Source organism: Pezoporus wallicus, unplaced genomic scaffold, assembly GCF_028554395.1.
Source record: "Pezoporus wallicus isolate ANWC-B61680 ecotype Strahan unplaced genomic scaffold, APGP_CSIRO_Pwel_v1 contig_5767, whole genome shotgun sequence".
Classification (NCBI taxonomy): domain Eukaryota; kingdom Metazoa; phylum Chordata; class Aves; order Psittaciformes; family Psittacidae; genus Pezoporus; species Pezoporus wallicus.
This window is the reverse complement of record NW_026640599.1, coordinates 5,063,624-5,082,938: the sequence shown is the minus strand read 5'-3', so window position 1 is coordinate 5,082,938 and position 19,315 is coordinate 5,063,624. Positions and strand designations below refer to the sequence as shown.

The following is a 19,315-nucleotide window of genomic DNA, read 5'->3' as shown; positions in this document are numbered from 1 at the left end:
CCTCATTTCTTGTAGGGAGAACAAGGCCTGTGGGGACAGAACAAGGGGAAACGGCTTTGACCTGACTGGAGGAGATTGAGATGAGGTCTTAGGAGGAAATTCTTCCCTGTGAGGGTGGCGGAACCATTGGCACAGGGTGCCCAGAGAAGCTGCTGGCTGTCCCATTCCTGACAGTGTACAAGGCCACGTTGGACACGGCTGGGAGCAACTTAGTCTAGTGGAAGGTGTCCCTACCCGTGGCAGGGGGTTGGAACTGGATGAGCTTTAAGGTCTTTTCCAAACCAAACCACCCCTGTGATTCCATGAGGGGCTGCTCCATGAGGAAAGAACTCTGTCACGGTTGCTGTGGAGGCACCCATTGTGACGGAGGTCCCCAAGGTGACTGTGGGCTATTTAAGGGGTGAGAGCCCTGGAGTAACCAGTGCAGAGGAGACCCCACCCTCGGGAGGCTGCATCTCCCCTGGCTGCCCTGCGCATCCAGGTATGTGTGATTTGACGTTTCAATCCTACTTTAGTGTTTACTTGAAACACGTTGTGGGTGCATGCTCTGAAGGGAGGAGAAGCCGTCAGGAGATGTGCTGCTGTCATCCCAGCTGTAGGAGCAGGGGATGGGTGAGGAGGAGGCACTGGGCTTGTTCAAGTGCCTGCAGAGGTGTGGGTGTGAAGCAAGAGCCGTCTGTGTGCAGGAGCTGCTGGTGTTAGAGGTGCTGAGAAGGTGGCAGGGCAGAAGCAGCCCCTGGGCAGTGCAGCTGCTGGTGCTGTCACTGGGAGCTCAGCACAGGGGGACCTGCCTGGCTCCAGCAATGCCTGCGGAAGCCCGCCGAGCACTCCAGAAGGCAGGAGGGGTCCTGGCGGACTCTGGTAAAGCCCAGGCCAGTGCTGGGCACTGCAGAAGGTTCCAGTGCTTTGCTGGGCTCTGGCAATGCATTCTGGAAGGTGACAAAGGCCCTGGCAGGCACAGGCACAGCCCAGAAGCCCACTGGGCATTGCAGAAGGCAGCAGGGCCCTCGCAGGTTCTAGTGATCCCAAAGGCATCATGTGAACTGTTGGGTTCCAGCAATGGAAGCCCTCCAGGCACTGTGGAAGGCAGCAGTGTCCTTCACGGACTAAGGCAAAAACCATGGATGGCCACTGACAATTCTGGCAGACAAGAGGGGATGTTGGGGCTCCGGCAAGGCCCTAGGAAGAGCATTGGCCATTGTGTAAAGAAGTGGAGGCCCTGTTTGAGGGCTCTGGTGGTCCCTCAAATGGTTCTGACTCTCCCCCCCCCCCCCTCCCCCCGAGTTTGGAGGGAGGTACTCATGCATCCCCATGTTCCCCCATTTACTGACATGGGTCAACATGGGGCACTGAAGAGAGACTAAGGATGCCCTGGGACAGATGTACCTCTATGACTGGGACATGGAGGGGTCCCCCACATCCCTGCATCCCCCTGGGGAAATCTGGGGAGATTCCTGAAACCCAGAATTCCCCCTGAACCTACAAATCCCCTCTTAACTCCCAAGTTCTCTTCCTCCAACACATACCCACCCTGGGGGAACATTGGGCACCAAGGAGAGATTCAGGTGCCCTGGGATGGATGGATGTATGCCACCATTTTGTGGAACATGGGGAGGTCTCCCAAATTACTGTGCTTCCTATGGGGAATTGTGGAGGTCCCTCCATGGATGCCAAAATCTCTCATGAACCCCCAAATCCCTCTGAACCCCCAAATTCACCCCATTTAAGGCAAAGGGGCCACATGGGCATCCAAAGAGACTCGGGTGCCCTGGGACAGGTGTACCCTTCATTTTCAGGAGACAGGGGTCCCCAAAATCCTTGCACTCCCTGGAGAGTCTTGGAGACCTCCCCAAACAACAAAAACTCCCCTGAACTCCCAGATCTTCCTCTGAACCCTCAAATTCCCCCCACTTACTGCCATGGGAAAACAGGGCATCCAGTGAGAATCAGGGTGCCAAAGGACAAATGTACCTCCACTGAGGGACATGGGGGTCCCCCAGATTCCTGCCCCGGGCAGCTTTGGGCCCTGCATCTCCACACCCCCCCGCAGAAGTGCCCCCGCAGTCGCTGCAGGAGCTGCAGCAGCACAAAGACAACGTGAAGCTGCTGCAGCAGCAGCACTGGCACCTGAAGGAGCTGCACGAAAAGCACCTCAGGAGGCTCTTGGCTTTGCACAAGAGCCTGGCAGCCAGGTGGGACCCTAAAAGCCAGCACCCCTCAACCTAGCCCCACCTGCACTCCAAAATCCCATCGGGGAGCCCAGAATCCCTCCAAACCCAAACTCTGCAGCTCCAAAGCCCTCCCATCTCAGCACAGCGGCCAGAAGCCCCCTAAAAAAGGAGTGCCCTGAAAAGTAGAGTCCTCCCAGCACCTGCTCTGGGGTCCCCCAAAACACTCTGGGACCCCAAATCCACTGGGGGACCCCAAAATTCCTTTGGGTTCAGTAGTGAATTCAGGGGGCCAAAGAGGATGGACCCCCTAAAAGTGGCACCCCAATTAAGGGATGGTCCAAAACCATGCTGTCCCCCCAGACAGCACTGGAGGCACCCAAAGAATTGTGGTGCCCCTCAAATTCCTGGGGTACCTCCAAATCTCCTTGAAGAACCACAAGAGCAGGCAGGACCCCCAAGAAGGGGGGCCGGGGCAGCCCAAAAGTGACCCATATGTCCCATCACCATGGCCCCCCCCCTCCCCTAATGAACCCAGGGGGCCCAAAATCCTGGAGGGGGCTCCACCAAACACCCAGGCCCACAACTGGGGGTAGCCCCAAAAAGCTGATCTCCTCCCAAAGCCACCCAACCCCAAAACCCTCCTTGTTGCCCCCAAACCACACCCTATGGGGCACCCAACCCTAACCTCCCCCCCTCCCACAGTATCAGGGAGCTCGGGAGTGACCCCAGAGATTAGGGGTCACTAATTTGGGGTGTATGTGTCCCCCCCAAAAGAGCACCAGCGAGGAGGTTGGGTGGGGGATGAGCAGGAGCACCTGTGGGAGGTACTGGAAGCACTGGGAGGGACTGGGAAGGACTGAGAGGGACTGGGAGCAACTGCAGCAGGTAGTAGGAGCACTGGGAGCACTGGGAGGGATTGGGAGTTGAGCATGGCTGCATGCGGGAACACCTGCTGCAAGCACTGGGAGCACTGGGAAGGACTGGGAGCACTGGGATATTGAAACCCTAGCAACATCTGGGGCAATAGTTGCCTATATTGGTCTGTACTGGTGCATACTGATCCATACTGGGATATGTAAATTTGTGGATGATACTGCAAATGGGAGTGTTGATCTGCTGGAGGGTAGGAAGCTCTGCAGAGAGATCTGGGCAGGCTAGATCCATGGGCTGTAGCCGACAGGATGAGGTTCAACAAGGCAAAGTGCTGGGTCCTGCACTTGGGCTACAGCAAGCCCCTACAATGCTCCAGGCTTGGATAAGAGTGGCTGGAAACTGCTCATGGAAAAGGACCTGGGGGTACTGATTGATGGAGCTGTTCATGGGCAGATTGTGTCCAGGCTGCCAAGAAGCCACCAGCATCCTGGTCTGTATCAGCATCAGTGTGGCAGCAGGACCAGGGCAGTGATTGTCCCCCTGTACTGGGCAGTGGTGAGGCTACACCTCAAATCCTGTGTTCAGTTCTGGGCCCATTGCTACAAGAGAGTAGTGGCTGGAGTGGGGCCAGAGAAGGTCAACAGAGCTGGTGAAAGGCCTGGAGCACAACTGTGATGAAGAATGGCTGAGGGACCTGTGGGGGGTTTAGTCTGGAGAAGAGAAGGCTCAGGGGGGACCTTATCGCTCTCTACAACTGCTTGATAGGAGGATTAAGCCAGAAGGGGGCTGGGCTCTGCTCCCAAGGAACAAGTGACAGGACAATAGGGAACTGCCTCAAGCTGCACCAGGGGAGGTTTAAATGGAGATTAGGAAAAATTCCTTCCCCAAAGGGTGGTCAGGCATTGGAACAGTCTGCACAGGGCAGTGGTGGAGTCACCATCCCTGGAAGTGTCCACAAACCATGTATACAAGGCCCTCAGTGACATGGGTTAGTGGTGGCCTTGGCAGTGCTGGGGTAAATGTTGGACTTGATGATCTTAAAGGTCTTTTCCAACCTGGTTGATTCTATGATTCTATGTTGACACATAATGACCTTCTGCAGGTATGTTGTAGGCTTTTTTGTTTTTGTGGTATGAGTAAATCTGCTGTGCATGCCGATGTGACTGCCTTCACTATGTATGGTATATCAATATATGTATATTGATATTTAAAAGTTGCTAAGCGTACTTAGTGCAGTGGGCTTTCGTGAATATCCAGACTCCCTGTAACCTGGGCTGTTTCCATTGGTGGACAAACATGGAGTTAGGAGAGAAACTTCAGGAATATGAGGCTACATAAACTGAATGGGAAGTTCACATGCAAAGGTGAAAATCTCCACTTCCCAAAGCAGAAGATGTTTCCCATTTTGAATCCAAATCAGTCTGCAGATGCTGACTAGATTTTATGAATATGTTTCATTAAAGACTTTTTCTTAATATATCATAATATTTTGGAAAGCATGCATATCAACTACTTTTACAGAATCAGTCTATTGAATAATGAAGACGCCTGCCCTTTACATCACTAAATGTTATTTTCTGTCAGAGTATAATGTTCTGGTAAGAATAACTATTCAGGTGATCTCTTGGAATTTGGAGGACTGCATAATCCAAATATTTATTAGTGTGCTGCTGTCAAATGAAAATATTCCTTATATGGATAAGACATCTACAAGGAGTGTATACTTTTAATAACTACAGTACTCACTTTGACAAATACCAGTTACGTTTGAGTATGAGCTTGCAGGCCCACCAGGCTATCTAGAGCCTTTCAAGGTATCCACCCTAGCTGGTAGCTGATAGGGGTGAAGAAGCAGAAGATTTCTTTCATGTCTCAGTTTGGCTTAAAAAAAAAAACAAAACAAAACAACAGAAAAAAAAAATTCAGATGATTTAGACTCGTTAGCTGGTAAAGTAGGTACACCATGCAATCAAATTCTGGGCATTTTAGTATTCTTTTGTGGGTGCAATATAACAATTGACCAAATTTTTCCTTTGTGGTGTTTCTTTTCCTTTCCTTTCCTTTTTTTTTTTTAAGTTCGAACCTAAACTGTTACTGAGTGCATAAAACTGTATAGCTGGAAATGTTGTTGCCTTTGTACACTGCTGGATGTTTCTGTCATTAGAGCAATGACTTGGGATTGGGGGACTGCCACAGACTTCTTGCTTACTAGGGGAAATACGTTGCATGGCCTCATCCTGCCCAAAATGTTATAGCCTCCTCTACTCCTTCTCTGGTCTGTCCTGGATATAAGCTGTTTGAGGGCTGCCTTTGACTAACTAGTTGGACAAGACATAGCATGATGCAATCTAGATATTTTATGGAACCTCCAGGAACATAATCATGAACAAGACTGTTTTATATGAATCAGGATTTTATCGTTTAGCGATTTACTGGCACATCCCACCGAGGGGCTGAAATGCAATTTTCCTCATGCCTTGTGCATGCTGCAGAGTCACTGTGACAAATTTTTCAGGAGCTGGAGCTTTTCCCCTCCCCAGAAGAAACATTGAGGTAAAATGAAGGCCAGTAAATGCTTAATTACTGATACTAAACCATCTTTCATAGATATACTGTGAACATGAAGCATATTGAATGAAGCTGCTGTCTGGCGCACTTTCATAATATGTGAAACTGGTAAATCAGAAACAGATGGGAGTATTGAAGTGGGAGAATTGCCCTTGTTCCCTAATTAACTCGATAACAATGCAGAAGAATAGCAATATTTGGGGTTTGTGGAAGTCCGTTGGTTTGATATTCTCACAGATAGAAGGTGGATAGCTAGGACATGAAAACTAGTAACCAGGCTATATATACATTATTATATTACCCACTCATGTTTATCAAAGAGAAGTTTATGACAGCTGTCTTTATTGTTCTCTTCTCCTTCATTATTTCTTGAACCATCAGGTATTCAGCTCTAATGCACTGTATAATGTGATTTTGCATATCAGCACAATGCCAGACATAGAGCTGGAGGAAACTACACTTTTTGTAATGATTTACTAAAAAGGATAGTTTCCTGAAAAAAGTTATGAGTTGAAGGTGAATCGGATCAGTATTTCTAGTGATTAAAAATTGCTCTAAAACAACAACATGGTTGAATGTCCTTTTGGACCATCTTATTCTTCATCTGGGAGAGCTGGATTCAAATCCTTTTTTGTGACTTTAAAACCACACCTCTGGATTATTCAGCTGTGTAAATGTGTGTACGAACTTTTACTGTCCTGTGGTTACAATTCTGCTTTATGTACATGGTTAGAGCTGCAGCTGACCAGGAACTAGAAGCCCAACGTCTCACACCTTGCATAGTCCTTCAGCTAGAACAGAACTAGCAGCCTAGAGTTTCCTCATACTACTTGTGGCCACTTGCCAGTAGCCTAAATTCTTGTTCTTATACATTTTTTGGCTGGAAAGGCTAAGCATGACCAAAAAAAAAAAAAATAGAAGGGAAGCAATCAGCATATATCCCATGGCTGAGTGGTGAAAATCCTTTTCTGGGAGGTAAGGGATGTGAATTCAAACCACTGATGCAGGCAGGGAATAAGATGGAGGTGGATTTCTTGAGCCCTAGGCAAAAAGTCTAAAAATCACTGAACTACGGAGCAAAATTGCAGCTACTGTCCAACAGCCTTCTAAACTTGAACCTTCTGCTCTTTTGTCTTCCTTACAAACTCCTTTCAAAACCAATAAGGTGGGTTTTTTTTGGATTGCATGGAAAACCTTCCAGTGTTCCATCCACCTTCTGTTTTTTTTTGCTTTATTTGGCAAGAAAAAGGAAACTGTTAATTCATTTTGATCCAAACCAAAATACTAATTTGTGTGTTTTCTTCTGACTTTATATCGAAAAATCAAAATGTTCTAACAGTCAAAATCTTAGGAAATAGGAAAGCATGAGTTAAGTACCATTCCTCTTTCTTCTGGGCAAGCTGCTAAGACCACACGAAAGTAAGATTTCTGTTCTTGGTGTGATGTCTAAGGAGACTCTGTGATGCATAAACCAGGCTTTCTGAAAATGGGGCAAAGCACAGTGAGTCCAGGAGCTCCATTTCAGCCCTCTGAAGCCAAATGCATTGGGCATTGTTGAGCCACAACTAGAAACCTGATATCCCCTGCTAGCTGCAGGAAATGGGTAATGCTCCACTTATGAAGTCCAGGCATATTTTTCCTGAATCATGATTATGGTAAATGCTTTTACTGGGTAAAAGTGGAAAAATAAAGCAGGGAGGGGAAAGGAAAAGGATTCTCTACTTCATTTAAAAAAAAATATATTATTTATGCTCTGGACAAAGGATGAGGGTTGTTGCTTTCTATGCTGCTTCCCTCTGTCCCCCACCCTCAGAATAACTTACAAATTGGTTTCAAGTGAACCCTTCTATTTGGAAGTGGTTTCATGGCACTATAGCCATTACAGTATTTCAAGTATTTGCTAACTGTAGTCTATGGAGCAATTGCTGATAATCTCTGACAAGTTCTTTGGCATCGTATGCTTGGGACTAACCCTACAACGGAAGAAGACTTGTCATGCAGCTGATGTGCTCATGAAGCTCAGAGGAGAATTTAGGGAGTGACCACATCTATTGTATGCACAGCGGAACTGATCTCAACAGAAAGGTGACTGGACCATGGCCTCTGTGATAAAGGCGCTGTATCAGTTGAGTGGATCAGCTGATACACTGAGTTTTCCTGGAGTTAATTAAAAAGAGTGTAAATGTCTTCCTGAGTTAATGAGACCAGCACGGGGAAAGTGTATACATGGCTTAGCACAGAGTATAAAAACTGAACTGTCAACAAAATGAACTTCGAAGACAACAATGTGTTTGAACTGGCCTTAACCCCTGTATTCCTTTCCAGTGACTGGGGATGCCCAACATTATGAAAGTGACAGCAGAGAGACTGGAAATGGCATTGTGTGTGTAACTGTGATCCAATTGTGTGTTGCAGTTGCTACATTGTGCTTGTATTCTGATTTCAGCACATTGCTGTATCACTGTTAAATCAAACTCCTGTGTAACAACAAATATGTTCAGATATGTAAATGTGGTATTAAACATTAAACCCTCTTTGTGCAGAATATGGAAAAGAGCCTGGTCAGAGGATATTGCACTCCGACACTGCTTCTGGGTTCTCTTCCTTAGTTTTCACCGCTAAATCTAACTTGCAAAAACTGAAAAGCCTGTTTTTTGTTTTCACAATATTATGTTCTCAAGGAATCTACTAAGGCAGTCAGAAAAACGTTTGCAATGAGAAGTGGAAGTGTGCACTATACTAACTTTGCATGAAGACATGATCCAGTCTAGGAGAAGTTCTAAAATTATGATTATTACAGCTAATCTATTACCCTGCCTGAGGTTGCATCACAGTTGCATCTTTGAGAAGAAGCAGAATCTTCCTCAATGATCATCCAGCTTCTTCCTGGAGTGAAAGTTACCCTACTGGAGGAAGTATGGAATGGAAGGGCAGCAATGGAATAGGAGCAATTCTTCACCTAACTGCTGTTGATATGCCCGTCCACATGAGAACTGATGTAACCTTTGTTTGCCTGTGAAATTTTTGTGGCTATACTAATGAACATAAATGACTGCATGTTTTTAAAATCTTGGCATTTCTTTTGCATCAGTAACTTCCTGAATCAATTATTTATTTCTTCTTCACTCATGTTATACTTGAGATTTTAAAATTGAGCTTTTGGAGTAAGGATATGAAAAGCTCAAGTACTGATTTTTGTGAGTTCTTATGATGAGTATTGGGACAGTAAATGATACGTCACACTTTTATCATTAATTATTATATATTAACATGCTTTTGTTTTAATTGCTTTCTTGGTCACCGTGTATCTCTTTTTGAATGTATTTGAAATGTATTTTCAGATATATTGGTCAGATCTTTTTTTTCTCTTGTCCTTTTGGACAGAAGACATTTGCTGAGTTCTGAGCTTAGAGATTCTGAGTTCATATAACAGCTTGGTTATTGGTTTACTCAAAAGTATGCCTGTTTCTCAGTCTGTAGATGAGGACAACAATTTTTCCAAAATCTCCTTTGCAATTTAAAAGGATCAATTAACATTTGAAGGTACAAACTGTGTAGGAGAGAAAAGTATTATTATTTAGAAGTCTTTTAAATATTATTGCTCACTGGAGGTAATTAGAAAATGATGCACCCAGACCTGTGCTGAACTGTTTCAGAACAAATCTCTAAAAGAAATAGAGTTCTGCTTTTCTTCCAACAGTTTATGACTTACAGTTTTGTATAATGCAGGAAGTATTTTAAAGTTAGAAAAACTTAATACCTTTATAAATACTATAATTTCTTTGACATATTCCAGTCAAAAGGTTTAAAAAAGGACTTTATCCTAAATAATTAAGTGGAATTTAGCTGAAGCTGGAAATGGTGCTAGAATCCCTACTGGAAAATAGTGATCTATAATTGTGATTCAACTACTATTTCCTGGAGGGCCATATTTTAAATCACTAAAAATCTTATTACTATACACTTTGGTGTATCCGAGATTGAAATAACCATGTGCAAAAAGTGATTAAAACACCCTGCCTTCTGATTTTTTAATTATTGCTGTTTTCTGACAATTGCTGACCAATTTTAGCATGCTACAAGTTTAGTTACACTGCATTGCCACATTATTCTCTGCAGATTCATATTCCTTTAGTGGTCTTCCAAAGTCCAAGAGGCAACATTTGGCAATATTTACATTATGTGGTGGTCACACCTGTTGAAGGAGGCATTTCAGCTACCACGCTTACTTTGTGACAAGAATGACACTCAAATTATTGTGCAAACCCAAGTTATATTTTAAAATAAGTGTATTCAATAAACAAATGAAATACACAGAGATCTATATGCAGGGATTTGACATTCTAGGATCCCTCACCCCCACTTTATTTTCTGAACCTGTTGAATCAGGCAAAGTTTAAAATACTGTTAAGTAAGTCTTTAAGGCTTGGCAATGCTAAGTCCTGAAAACTTAGTCTAATGACAAGCCACTTGCTGTCAGCCCTCACCAAAATTGATTTTTCCTGAACTACTTATTTAAAATGCTAGCTGGCCACCAACAAGCATATATGTAATACATTCTGTATTGACATCATATAGCTGATATGGAGCTCAGCATTATTTTCAAGGCAAACTTGAAATACTTCCAAAATAATGTCATAACACTACTGAAAAGAAATAGCTCTCCAGCATAGAATAGCTTTTACTTGGTTGTGTAAATATTTTGCAAACTTTATGCTGAAGAATGGATGTATCTACCATAAAATTCTAAACAATGTTGGTGCAGTGCTGTACACACCTTGGCATGCCTTTTACAGCCCCAGGATCCCTGCACCTATAGGCTTTGCAGCCCTCTGACCCCCAACACTAACCCTAAGTCTAATCCTCTCTGAATTATATCATCTTGGAGCTGAGGCTGAGGGCCCCAGCACCAACAGGTGGCCTATGAGAAAGATGTGCAACAACCAGTGTTGGTGCAGTGTCATACTACTATATGCATAATATTTGCAGCCCCAGTGTCCCTGAACCTGTGAGCTTTGTGGCTCTCTGTACCCTAAACCTAATGCTAACCCTAATCCTCATTGAACTGTAATACTGAGGCTGCAGTCTCCAGCACAGCTGGTTTTCCAGATGAGAAAGGTGTGCAAGGAGCAATGCTGATGTAGTGCTGTGCTCCCCTTGCATGACTTCCAGCTCCATTGTCCCTGGAACTGTAGACTTTGTGAATCCCTTAACCCTAACCCTAACCTGGATGACCTGTGGAACTGAGGCTCACATCTACAGCACCATGGGTGTCCCACATGAGAAAGGAGTGCAAAGACCAATGTTGGTGCAATGCCGCACTCATCTTGGCATGCCTTTTGCAGCCCCAATGTCTCTGAACCTGTAGACTTCGTGGATCTCTGAAACCTAACCCCAAACCTAATCTTTGTGGATGTGGTCTCCAGTACAGTCAGTGTCCCAGATGATAAAGGTGTGTAAGGAGGAGTGTTGTTGCAGTGCTGTACTCAACTTGGCATGCCTTTTGCAGCCACAATGTCTCTGGACCTGTAGGATTTGTGGCTCTCTGAACACTAACCCTAACCATAATCATAGAATCATAGAATCATAGAATAGTTAGGGTTGGAAAGGACCTTAAGATCATCTAGTTCCAATCCCCCTGCCATGGGCAAGGACACCTCACACTAAACCATATCACCCAAGGCCTCGTCCAACCTGGTCTTGAACACTGCCAGGGAATGGAGCATTCACGACCTCCCTGGGCAACCTATTCCAGTGCCTCACCACCCTAATATTTATGACACCATAATACTGAGGCTAACGTCTCCAGTACCATGTGTGTTCCTCCTGAGAATGGTGTATAAGGACCAATGTAGGTGCAGTGCCATAATCATGTTGGTATGCCTTTTGCAGCCCTGATGTCTCTGAGCCTATAGGCTTTGTGGCTCTCTGAACCCTAACCCTAACCCTATCTGATTTTTATCTTGGAGCTGATGATGAGGTCCCAAGCACCACAGAAGGCCAATGAGAAAGATATCCAAGGACCAGTGTTGGTTCAGTGCCGTGCTCATCTTGGTATGCCTTTTACAGCTGCAGTACACCTGGACCTGTGAGCTTTGTGGTTCTCTGAACCCTAACCCTAACTTTAACCCTAATCTTTATGGTACAATAATATTGAAGCTACAGACTCCAGCACAGTCAGTTTTCCAGATGAGAAAAGTGTGCAAGTAGCAATGTTGATGCAGTGTCGTGCTACCCCGGCATGACTTTTCCAGTCACAGATTCAGCTGACCCTTAGGCTTTGTGGCCCCATGAACTATAATCCTAAACTGAATGGCCTGTGGAACTGAAGTTTACGTCTCCAGCACCATGGGTGTCCCACATGAGAAAGGTGTGCAATGACCAGTGTTGGTGCAGCACTGTACTCTTCTTGGCATGCCTTTTGCAGCCCCAGGGTCTCTGGACCTGTAGGCATTATAGCTTTCTGAACCCTAACCCTAACCCTAATCTTTATGGCACAATAATACTGAGGATCACGTCTCCAGTACCATATGTGTTCTTCCTGAGAATGATGTATAAAGACCAATGGTGGTGCAGTGTTGTATTCATCTTGGCATGCCTTTTGCAGCTCCAGTGTCTCTGAACCTGCAGTCTTTGTGGCTCTCTGAACCCTAACCCTAACCCTAACTGTATCTGAGTTTCAGGCTGAGGTTATCAGCACTGCAGGTGGCCAAGGTTAAAGATGTCCAAAGACCAATGTTGGTGCAGGGCCATACTCATCTTGGCATGCCTTTTACAGCCCCAGTATCCCTGGACCTGTAGGCTTTGTGGCTCTCTGAACCCTAACCGTAATGCAACCCCATCTAAATGACACCTTGGAGCAGAGGTTGAGGTCTTGAGGTCTTCAGCACCACTGGTGGCCAACGAGAAAGATGTCCAAATTCCAATGTTGTTTCAGTTGTACTTGTCTTGGCATGCCCTTTACAGCCACAGTATCCCTGAACCTGTGGGCTTTGTTACTCTCTGAACCCTAAACTTAACACTTACCCTAATCTTTATGGCACCGTAATACTGACACTGTGGTCTTCAGCACAGTTTTTTTCCAGATGAGAGGGGTGTGCAAGGAACGATGTTGATGCAGTGCCATGCTCTCCCTGGCATGACTTTTCCAGCTCCATTGTGCCTGGACCTTTGGGCTATTTGTCTTTATGAACAGTAACACCATCCTGAATGGCATGTGCAACTGATGCTCACGTCTCTAGCACCATGTGTGTCCCACATGTGCCAAGGACCAATATTGATGCAGTGCTGTACTCATCTTCACATGGTTTTTTTAGTCCCACTATCTCTGGACCTTTAGACTTTGTGGCCATCTAGAAGTGACTGAAATGAAATCTGAGAATCACCCAGAACTGAATTTCTAGCTTTATTTCTAAGTGGGTGTAAGACAACACCCATTTCCTTGGAAAGGCCCACAGGCTGGGTGAGAGTTTTTATGTGTTTTGACAAGAGCCAAGAAATGAGATTGTACCAGAGCACAAAGCTATCGCACAGGGCAGATACAATGCCACTTTGCCTCAAGAGACTACAGAGAAGCATGGCCAGCATGGTTCAGCATTTGATTCTTGTCTTTCACTGGTATGTGACACATTACAATGGAAATAGTCTGTTATCTATCTCCAGGGAAGACAGACCTTATTGAGAACAAATGATCTGAATCTGAATTAGGTCCAACAAGCTGTACTGGATATATTGGTTTTCTAAGTGCATGTTTTCATGTGAAGTGTTTACAAACGGCAATCTTTCACACCAATCCTAATTTCACATGATGGCGCATTAAAGATTTTCTCCAGGCTCTGTATTATTTGTATTCCCTAAAGGTTTAACAAGTTTGTGAGAGTCTCTCTTTGCCTGGAATCATAATTGTTTTTTTTCCCAGAATAATAAAGCTGTTTCACAATCATGGGCAGACATGAGGCCAATAAGATAACATTTTCCACATACTTCACATTCCAGCATCTTGGAAGGGAGCTGTTAGATATGGCTTCTTAAAAGCGGCTGGAGGTTTTAATTAAAATATCTCTGAACACGGCTCTAAGTTTCAGGCAGTCTATTTCTTGAAACAATGAGTAATACTGATGTGTTGACAGAGTATGGCTATACAAATCCACTAGCAAAAGTCAACACCTGCTCAATAGAAAGCAAGAAACTCTTTTTTTTTGCAGCTGCAGAAATAAAAAAAAACAACCAAACAACCAAAACAAAAAAATGCGACCAAAACAAACAAAAAACCCCCACCCAACAAACCAGTGAAAAAAAGTAAAAGTTAGAAACACTTTATTTTCCAATAACAAATTTAAGTGTCCATTTCTTTTTTAGTTGCTTTTGCCCACCTTAAAACTTTCCAAGGAGTAGAAGTTCATATACAAACTCCCTGTCTCCTCATTCTGTCATTCATCTATTAATCTGGCCTTTTTTTCTTTTAAACAAAAGGGAGAAATCTTCTCATCATCCATGAACAAACAAAGGAAAGTAGTGTTGGATCTCTTTAGTGTAAAAAGGTAGAACTTTGTGAACCGTAAAGTTTTTCCTATTAGCCATAAGATTCTGCATCTCGAAGAGCCTATGTACTGGCAATACTAGCGATTCAGAGAAAGAGTTTCTATTTCCTCCAGAATGCACTAGAGAAGAACACTGGTCGTTCCATTTGTGCATAGCCAGTGACCATTTCAAAGCATCCCTTTCCAAGCTTTATTGGAATGGCTTATGAAATTACTGTGTGCTTCATGACTCTATTCTTTTAAACCTTCCATATTCTTATAGTATGTGGTGATCTCACATATATGCAGATCTGCATCCATTCAGATTTGATACTGCAGGCAAAATACAGTGCAATTGTATGACCTTGCTTCTCCTTCGTCTCTGTAATGCCAAACTATTTACAGTTCTGCCTTTGGTGCAACTGAAATCTGTCATATGGGGCCCTTCTTCTTTATAGGATGTGTTATGTTTCAGTATGGTGATTTGGCTCAGTGAGGTAGTTAGGCTTTTACCGTGGTTTTTTTCCTGTTTTTTAATGGTGGTATGTGTTTACCTTAGAGAGAGCAAGGTCAAAAAAAGAAACGCGTGCTTTGCTGTGGTCAGTTGTTAAGTTCCTGAGGAAGTTCATTCCATGGTCTATGTGTTATCTCCAGGAGACCTCTCCCCTGCAGAGAGGGAGGTGTTACCCTCTGCTACAAAATTCCTTTCTGCTTAAGCCCTGATGTTAGCTGCAGTTCTCACCCCAGAGTTTTAGCTGAGCTTTTGGATTTGCTCAATTTGAGCCACCAAGTGCCTTGAAGGTTTTGCTGTTGCATAGATTGTCTGTGGGAAGTTGATGTCAAAAGCTGGTGCAAGCTTGGTGCAGCCATCTAGCCTGTGCTGCTGAGGAGAAAGTTCTCTATTAACAGCAGTCCTCTACAATTTATCATCAGTGGATGCCTTTTCAACAAGTAGGGGAATTCCAGCAAAACACAATGAAACAGTTTTACCAAACTGCTAAAAAGTAGGCTTCTTGTATTTTTCTCAAGCCTCAAAACCTCTTGAATACTTTAATGATTTTGAGTAATAAACAGGGCAGGGACCTTGCATAGCACCTCTCTGCGAAAACATTAAAGCTAGGGTCTGATTGAATGAGTCAATACAGTGCCAGCTTGGGCTAAATCTAACCACAGAGAGAACTGAGAGCCTTGGATCAGTGGCTGTCTCCAGCTGTATACCAGGTAACTCAAGACACTCAAGCTTTTTCTGGGGATAGCATGGGGAAGAGAAAAACTCTTTTTGCAAAAATGACACATTCATGGGAATTAAGAGACCTTACTTTCTAGGGCATTGTCTTTTACTCAAAAGCAATTGAATCTGACTGTTTCCAGACAAGAGTTATAGCCACCTGGGCAAAGAGAAGACTATTAGCCACTGTGCAATCGAGAACAAAAAAGTGCAGGAGTCAAAGGGTATTTAAGAAAATGTAAGCCTGCTTTTGCAGTCTGCTGAGGAAGCTATTTCCTGTTGAAAGTCAGTCCTGCAGTTGGGTTAATACTTGCTTAGCTTCAGAGTTGAATGCTTCTGAGCAGGGGTAGACCCAAAGTGAGTCGGCTCCTTGGTTCAAAGCAGTGGTTGAATTTACATGCTTCTGGGGGTTAAGCGCTACTTCACATGGGTTACGTAAGGTTTTCAGGGGAGGTAGTGAACTGAATATAAGCTCCCACTGCCAAAAATGGCAAGTCCTGTTCTCATCTTAACAATCCATCCACTTCCCTTGCCTTGATTCTCACTGGACCTCCTGTGAGTGGAGTTAACTCATCAGCTCCCTCTTTTCATCCAACATTATCCACCTGGACAAGTTTGTACTGAGATAATGAACTAGATTGTCTTATGGAAGGTCCATTGATCCACAAAGCTGCTATGAATAAGGTGGGACCATGTAGCCGAGAGGGAGGGAGGGAAAGGAAAAAAGAGAGAATTTGGAGGGAGAGTACATTTACCTGTTTCAGAGCCACTGCATACACTGCATAGCTATGGTAAACACAACCTAAGGCACAGGCTTGAACATTTTAGGCAAGTAAGAAACAGCACAAGGGAAGCAGCCATGGTCTTTCCCCTGCCTTCTAGTCTGGCCTTTCCAGCACTCTTCCCTTGTGCTGGCAACATGCATGTACCCACAAAATAAACTGGAGGAACTGCTGGGCTGAAAACTGACTAGACAGCAAAAGGTTATTTTTTAGCTGATTATCACAGATAGATAGTAACTAAGGAGCAGTAATCATATATGAAGATGATACACTCCCACTAGGAGAAATGGTGCCCTGGCACAGAGCCTCAAAAGTGAACGGTGAGCACTGTATATTCAAAAGCAAACAAGTTCTTATCAGTCTGAGGCCAACTCATCCTGATTCAACTTTGTCCATTGCATACAAGACCAGAGAAGGATTAAAAATGCTCTGCATACCAGGCCACTGCAGTTTTCTCTCCAAGGGGAAAGCAAGTGGGGAGAACTGTTGCTTGCTTGAGTTTACTTGCTGTATTTATTTCCTGTGGACTACTTCCAAATGGGGAGCAATATGTCCCCTTTTCAAGAGGTTGTGCAAAATACTTTTCTCCAAGATCCTATAAGTTCTTTTGTCTATTATAGACACAAGGTCTCTGCCCTCCATTTGTTATTTATTATGAGGGCATACAAAAGACATTTCAGCTCTTTGATTTCCATATCATAGAGTATAGAATGGTTCCATAGATGGAAGATCATCTATTCCAACCCCACTGCCATGGGCAGGAACACCTCCACTAGATCAGCTTGCTCAAAGCCCCATGCAACCTGGCCTTGAACACTACCAGGAATGGGGCAACCACAACTTCTCTGAGCAACCTGTTCCAGTGTCTCACCACCCTTACAGCAAAGAGTTTCTTCCTAATCCTTAATCTAAGTCTACTGTCTTTCCATTTAAAGCCATTACGCCTTGTCCTATCCCTACATGCCATTGTAAAAGGAAAGTCCCTTCCAAGCTTTCATGTAGTCACCCTTTATAATTTGCTTTGTCTTCTTCCATTCACTCACTGTAAATTAGTGGGCTCTGGGGCTCTGGGAACAGAGACTTCTTGTACCTGTGCAACAGGTGTAGCCCAACAAGCTCCCTCTGACATAGGCACATTTTCTGTATGGTTGTTGGCACCACGGGGGATACTGGCAGCCACTCCGACTACCTGTTCCAGCTCTTGCTGCTGATTTTTTGGCCATCCTGTGTGCAGAGTCACTGTCGTCTCTGTTAGGCACAAGAATGGATACAGTATAAGCTGCGGCATGTTTTGGAGTTGGGAATTCCTTGAAATGCGGGCTATTTTCTGTCTGCTACACACTGCATGAGGGCAACTAATATTTAAAATGTGAAACCAGTCCAGAATCTTGAAGCTAAACCCCTACAGGTCTTGAGGGCTATTACTGAGCTAGCTTAGTTTTCTTCTGGGATTCTGTCACTCAGGTTGAAAGGGCCTTTAAAACAGAGTTTCCATGTAGTTCTCTTGTGAATAGTAACGTCTTTTCATAAAAACATTCACAAGATAACCATAGCTGCTAATTGTCATAGAGTCAGGCTGCCATGACCCAAAATCACACTGGAAGCATGCGAAAGCTTTCAGAACCACTAAATTTGAGCTGAGCCTCTTACTCTGAAGCATCTTGTAACCCAAACACTGAGTCTTTGACAAGAGATATATTCATTATGTTAGACTAAATCGGAACACATTCTACATTACCTCCCTGTAAGCTGTATTAAAACAGTGCCTTTCATTTCTCATTGGTATTAAACCTTAATTACAATATGAAGAAGAACATTTAGAACTGTCTTATGTTATTTGCTCAGCTGCTCTTGAAAGTTCACATAGCCAAATGAATCTTCACCTACATTGTATCTCTTTATTTCTGCTTAAAGACTTTGCCCTTTTCCTGCGATTTTCTCATTTCTGGTCCAAATATTTTATTCCAATTCCACCAAAAAGAGCCCATGTTTGAAAGAACTCAGTTGCAACAATTCAGTCCAGTTCAGAGCTGATTTGACAGGGTGTGCAGGTAATGTTACACTTCTCTTCCTCTCACTACACAGGCATAACATATGGAATCACGTTTCTTGTGTGTATGCTATCAACTGCAAATGTAAAATATGCCTTCTGTGAATATTAAGCAGCATTTGTTTGTAGTTTGGTATTCTGACAAGCGTTTCTGCTGTGACCTCATTTGATAGATTTCTGGGGAAAGGTAATACATATGGGATGCTGAATATACTGCTGCAGAACCATCAACCCTCATGGGAGCTTTGATTTTGAGTTATTTATCCAAATACAATTCTCAGGGATCAGAAAATCACTACCTGGAAAGTTGCACCATTGCCTCATTTAGAAGAGCTGAGAATTCACTGAAGCTTGACTTCTATATAATTGAAATTATCTTGCCACAAAGGAGCCCATGAAGTTCATTAAAAGGAGATTGACACAGGTTCCTACCAAGTATTTTAGACTTTTTTTCTTCAGATGGTTTTTAATGAAAGTGGGAAACAGGAAAGAAGGAAATCTTCTCCCCAGGGGAGATTTTATTTACATGCTGTAAATAAAAATTACTGTTGCTTGCATAGGGGAAGCATCTTTAAGGGCAGTTTTTGTCACAAAACTGAAGCTTCTAGAACATTCAAAGTAGCATTTTTCACTAAATAGAATTAACTTATCCAATGTAACTTCTGGTTTTGCTATATTTATTTTTTTATTACGTCAAATGGTGATAAACAGTCAAGTAAAATGTGACCAGCAAGGGAAAAATACCTCATTTGTTGCTTTGCAATGCAGGAGAGAACAGTAATTAGAAGAAAGGTCAAAAGCAAGCCAGTGTATCCAGCCTACTGGTGTGAGCAGCATCTTGAGAAAGCCAGTGTGCCAGGGTTCCTCTACCTTTTGATCTTCCAATTATGACAATGTAGTCTTGCACTTTGAAGCTTGTTATTAGAATAAACACCATTTACAGTTCAGCTAGGGGTTCAGGTAGCATAGGAAAACAGCCTGCCATTCCATTTGCATGTCTAGGAATGCCAAAACTCAAGAAATAGGTGTTTTCAAGACTCTGGTTGCTGGTTTGCACCAAACCTCAGTGAAAAGTGCAAGTGGAAAGGTGCAGCCCTTATCCTTTAAGATGGTGTAAAAGAAAG

General features: G+C 43.8%; 1 long non-coding RNA gene across 1 annotated transcript; it reads left to right on the top strand.

Moving 5' to 3' along the window:
- The first annotated feature begins 383 nt into the window (after positions 1-383).
- Positions 384-15,321, top strand: LOC130604787 (uncharacterized). Its single transcript, XR_008973523.1, has 3 exons — positions 384-481; positions 14,085-14,152; positions 15,277-15,321. It is a non-coding gene; the product is annotated as an uncharacterized LOC130604787 (long non-coding RNA).
- The last annotated feature ends 3,994 nt before the right edge of the window (positions 15,322-19,315 follow it).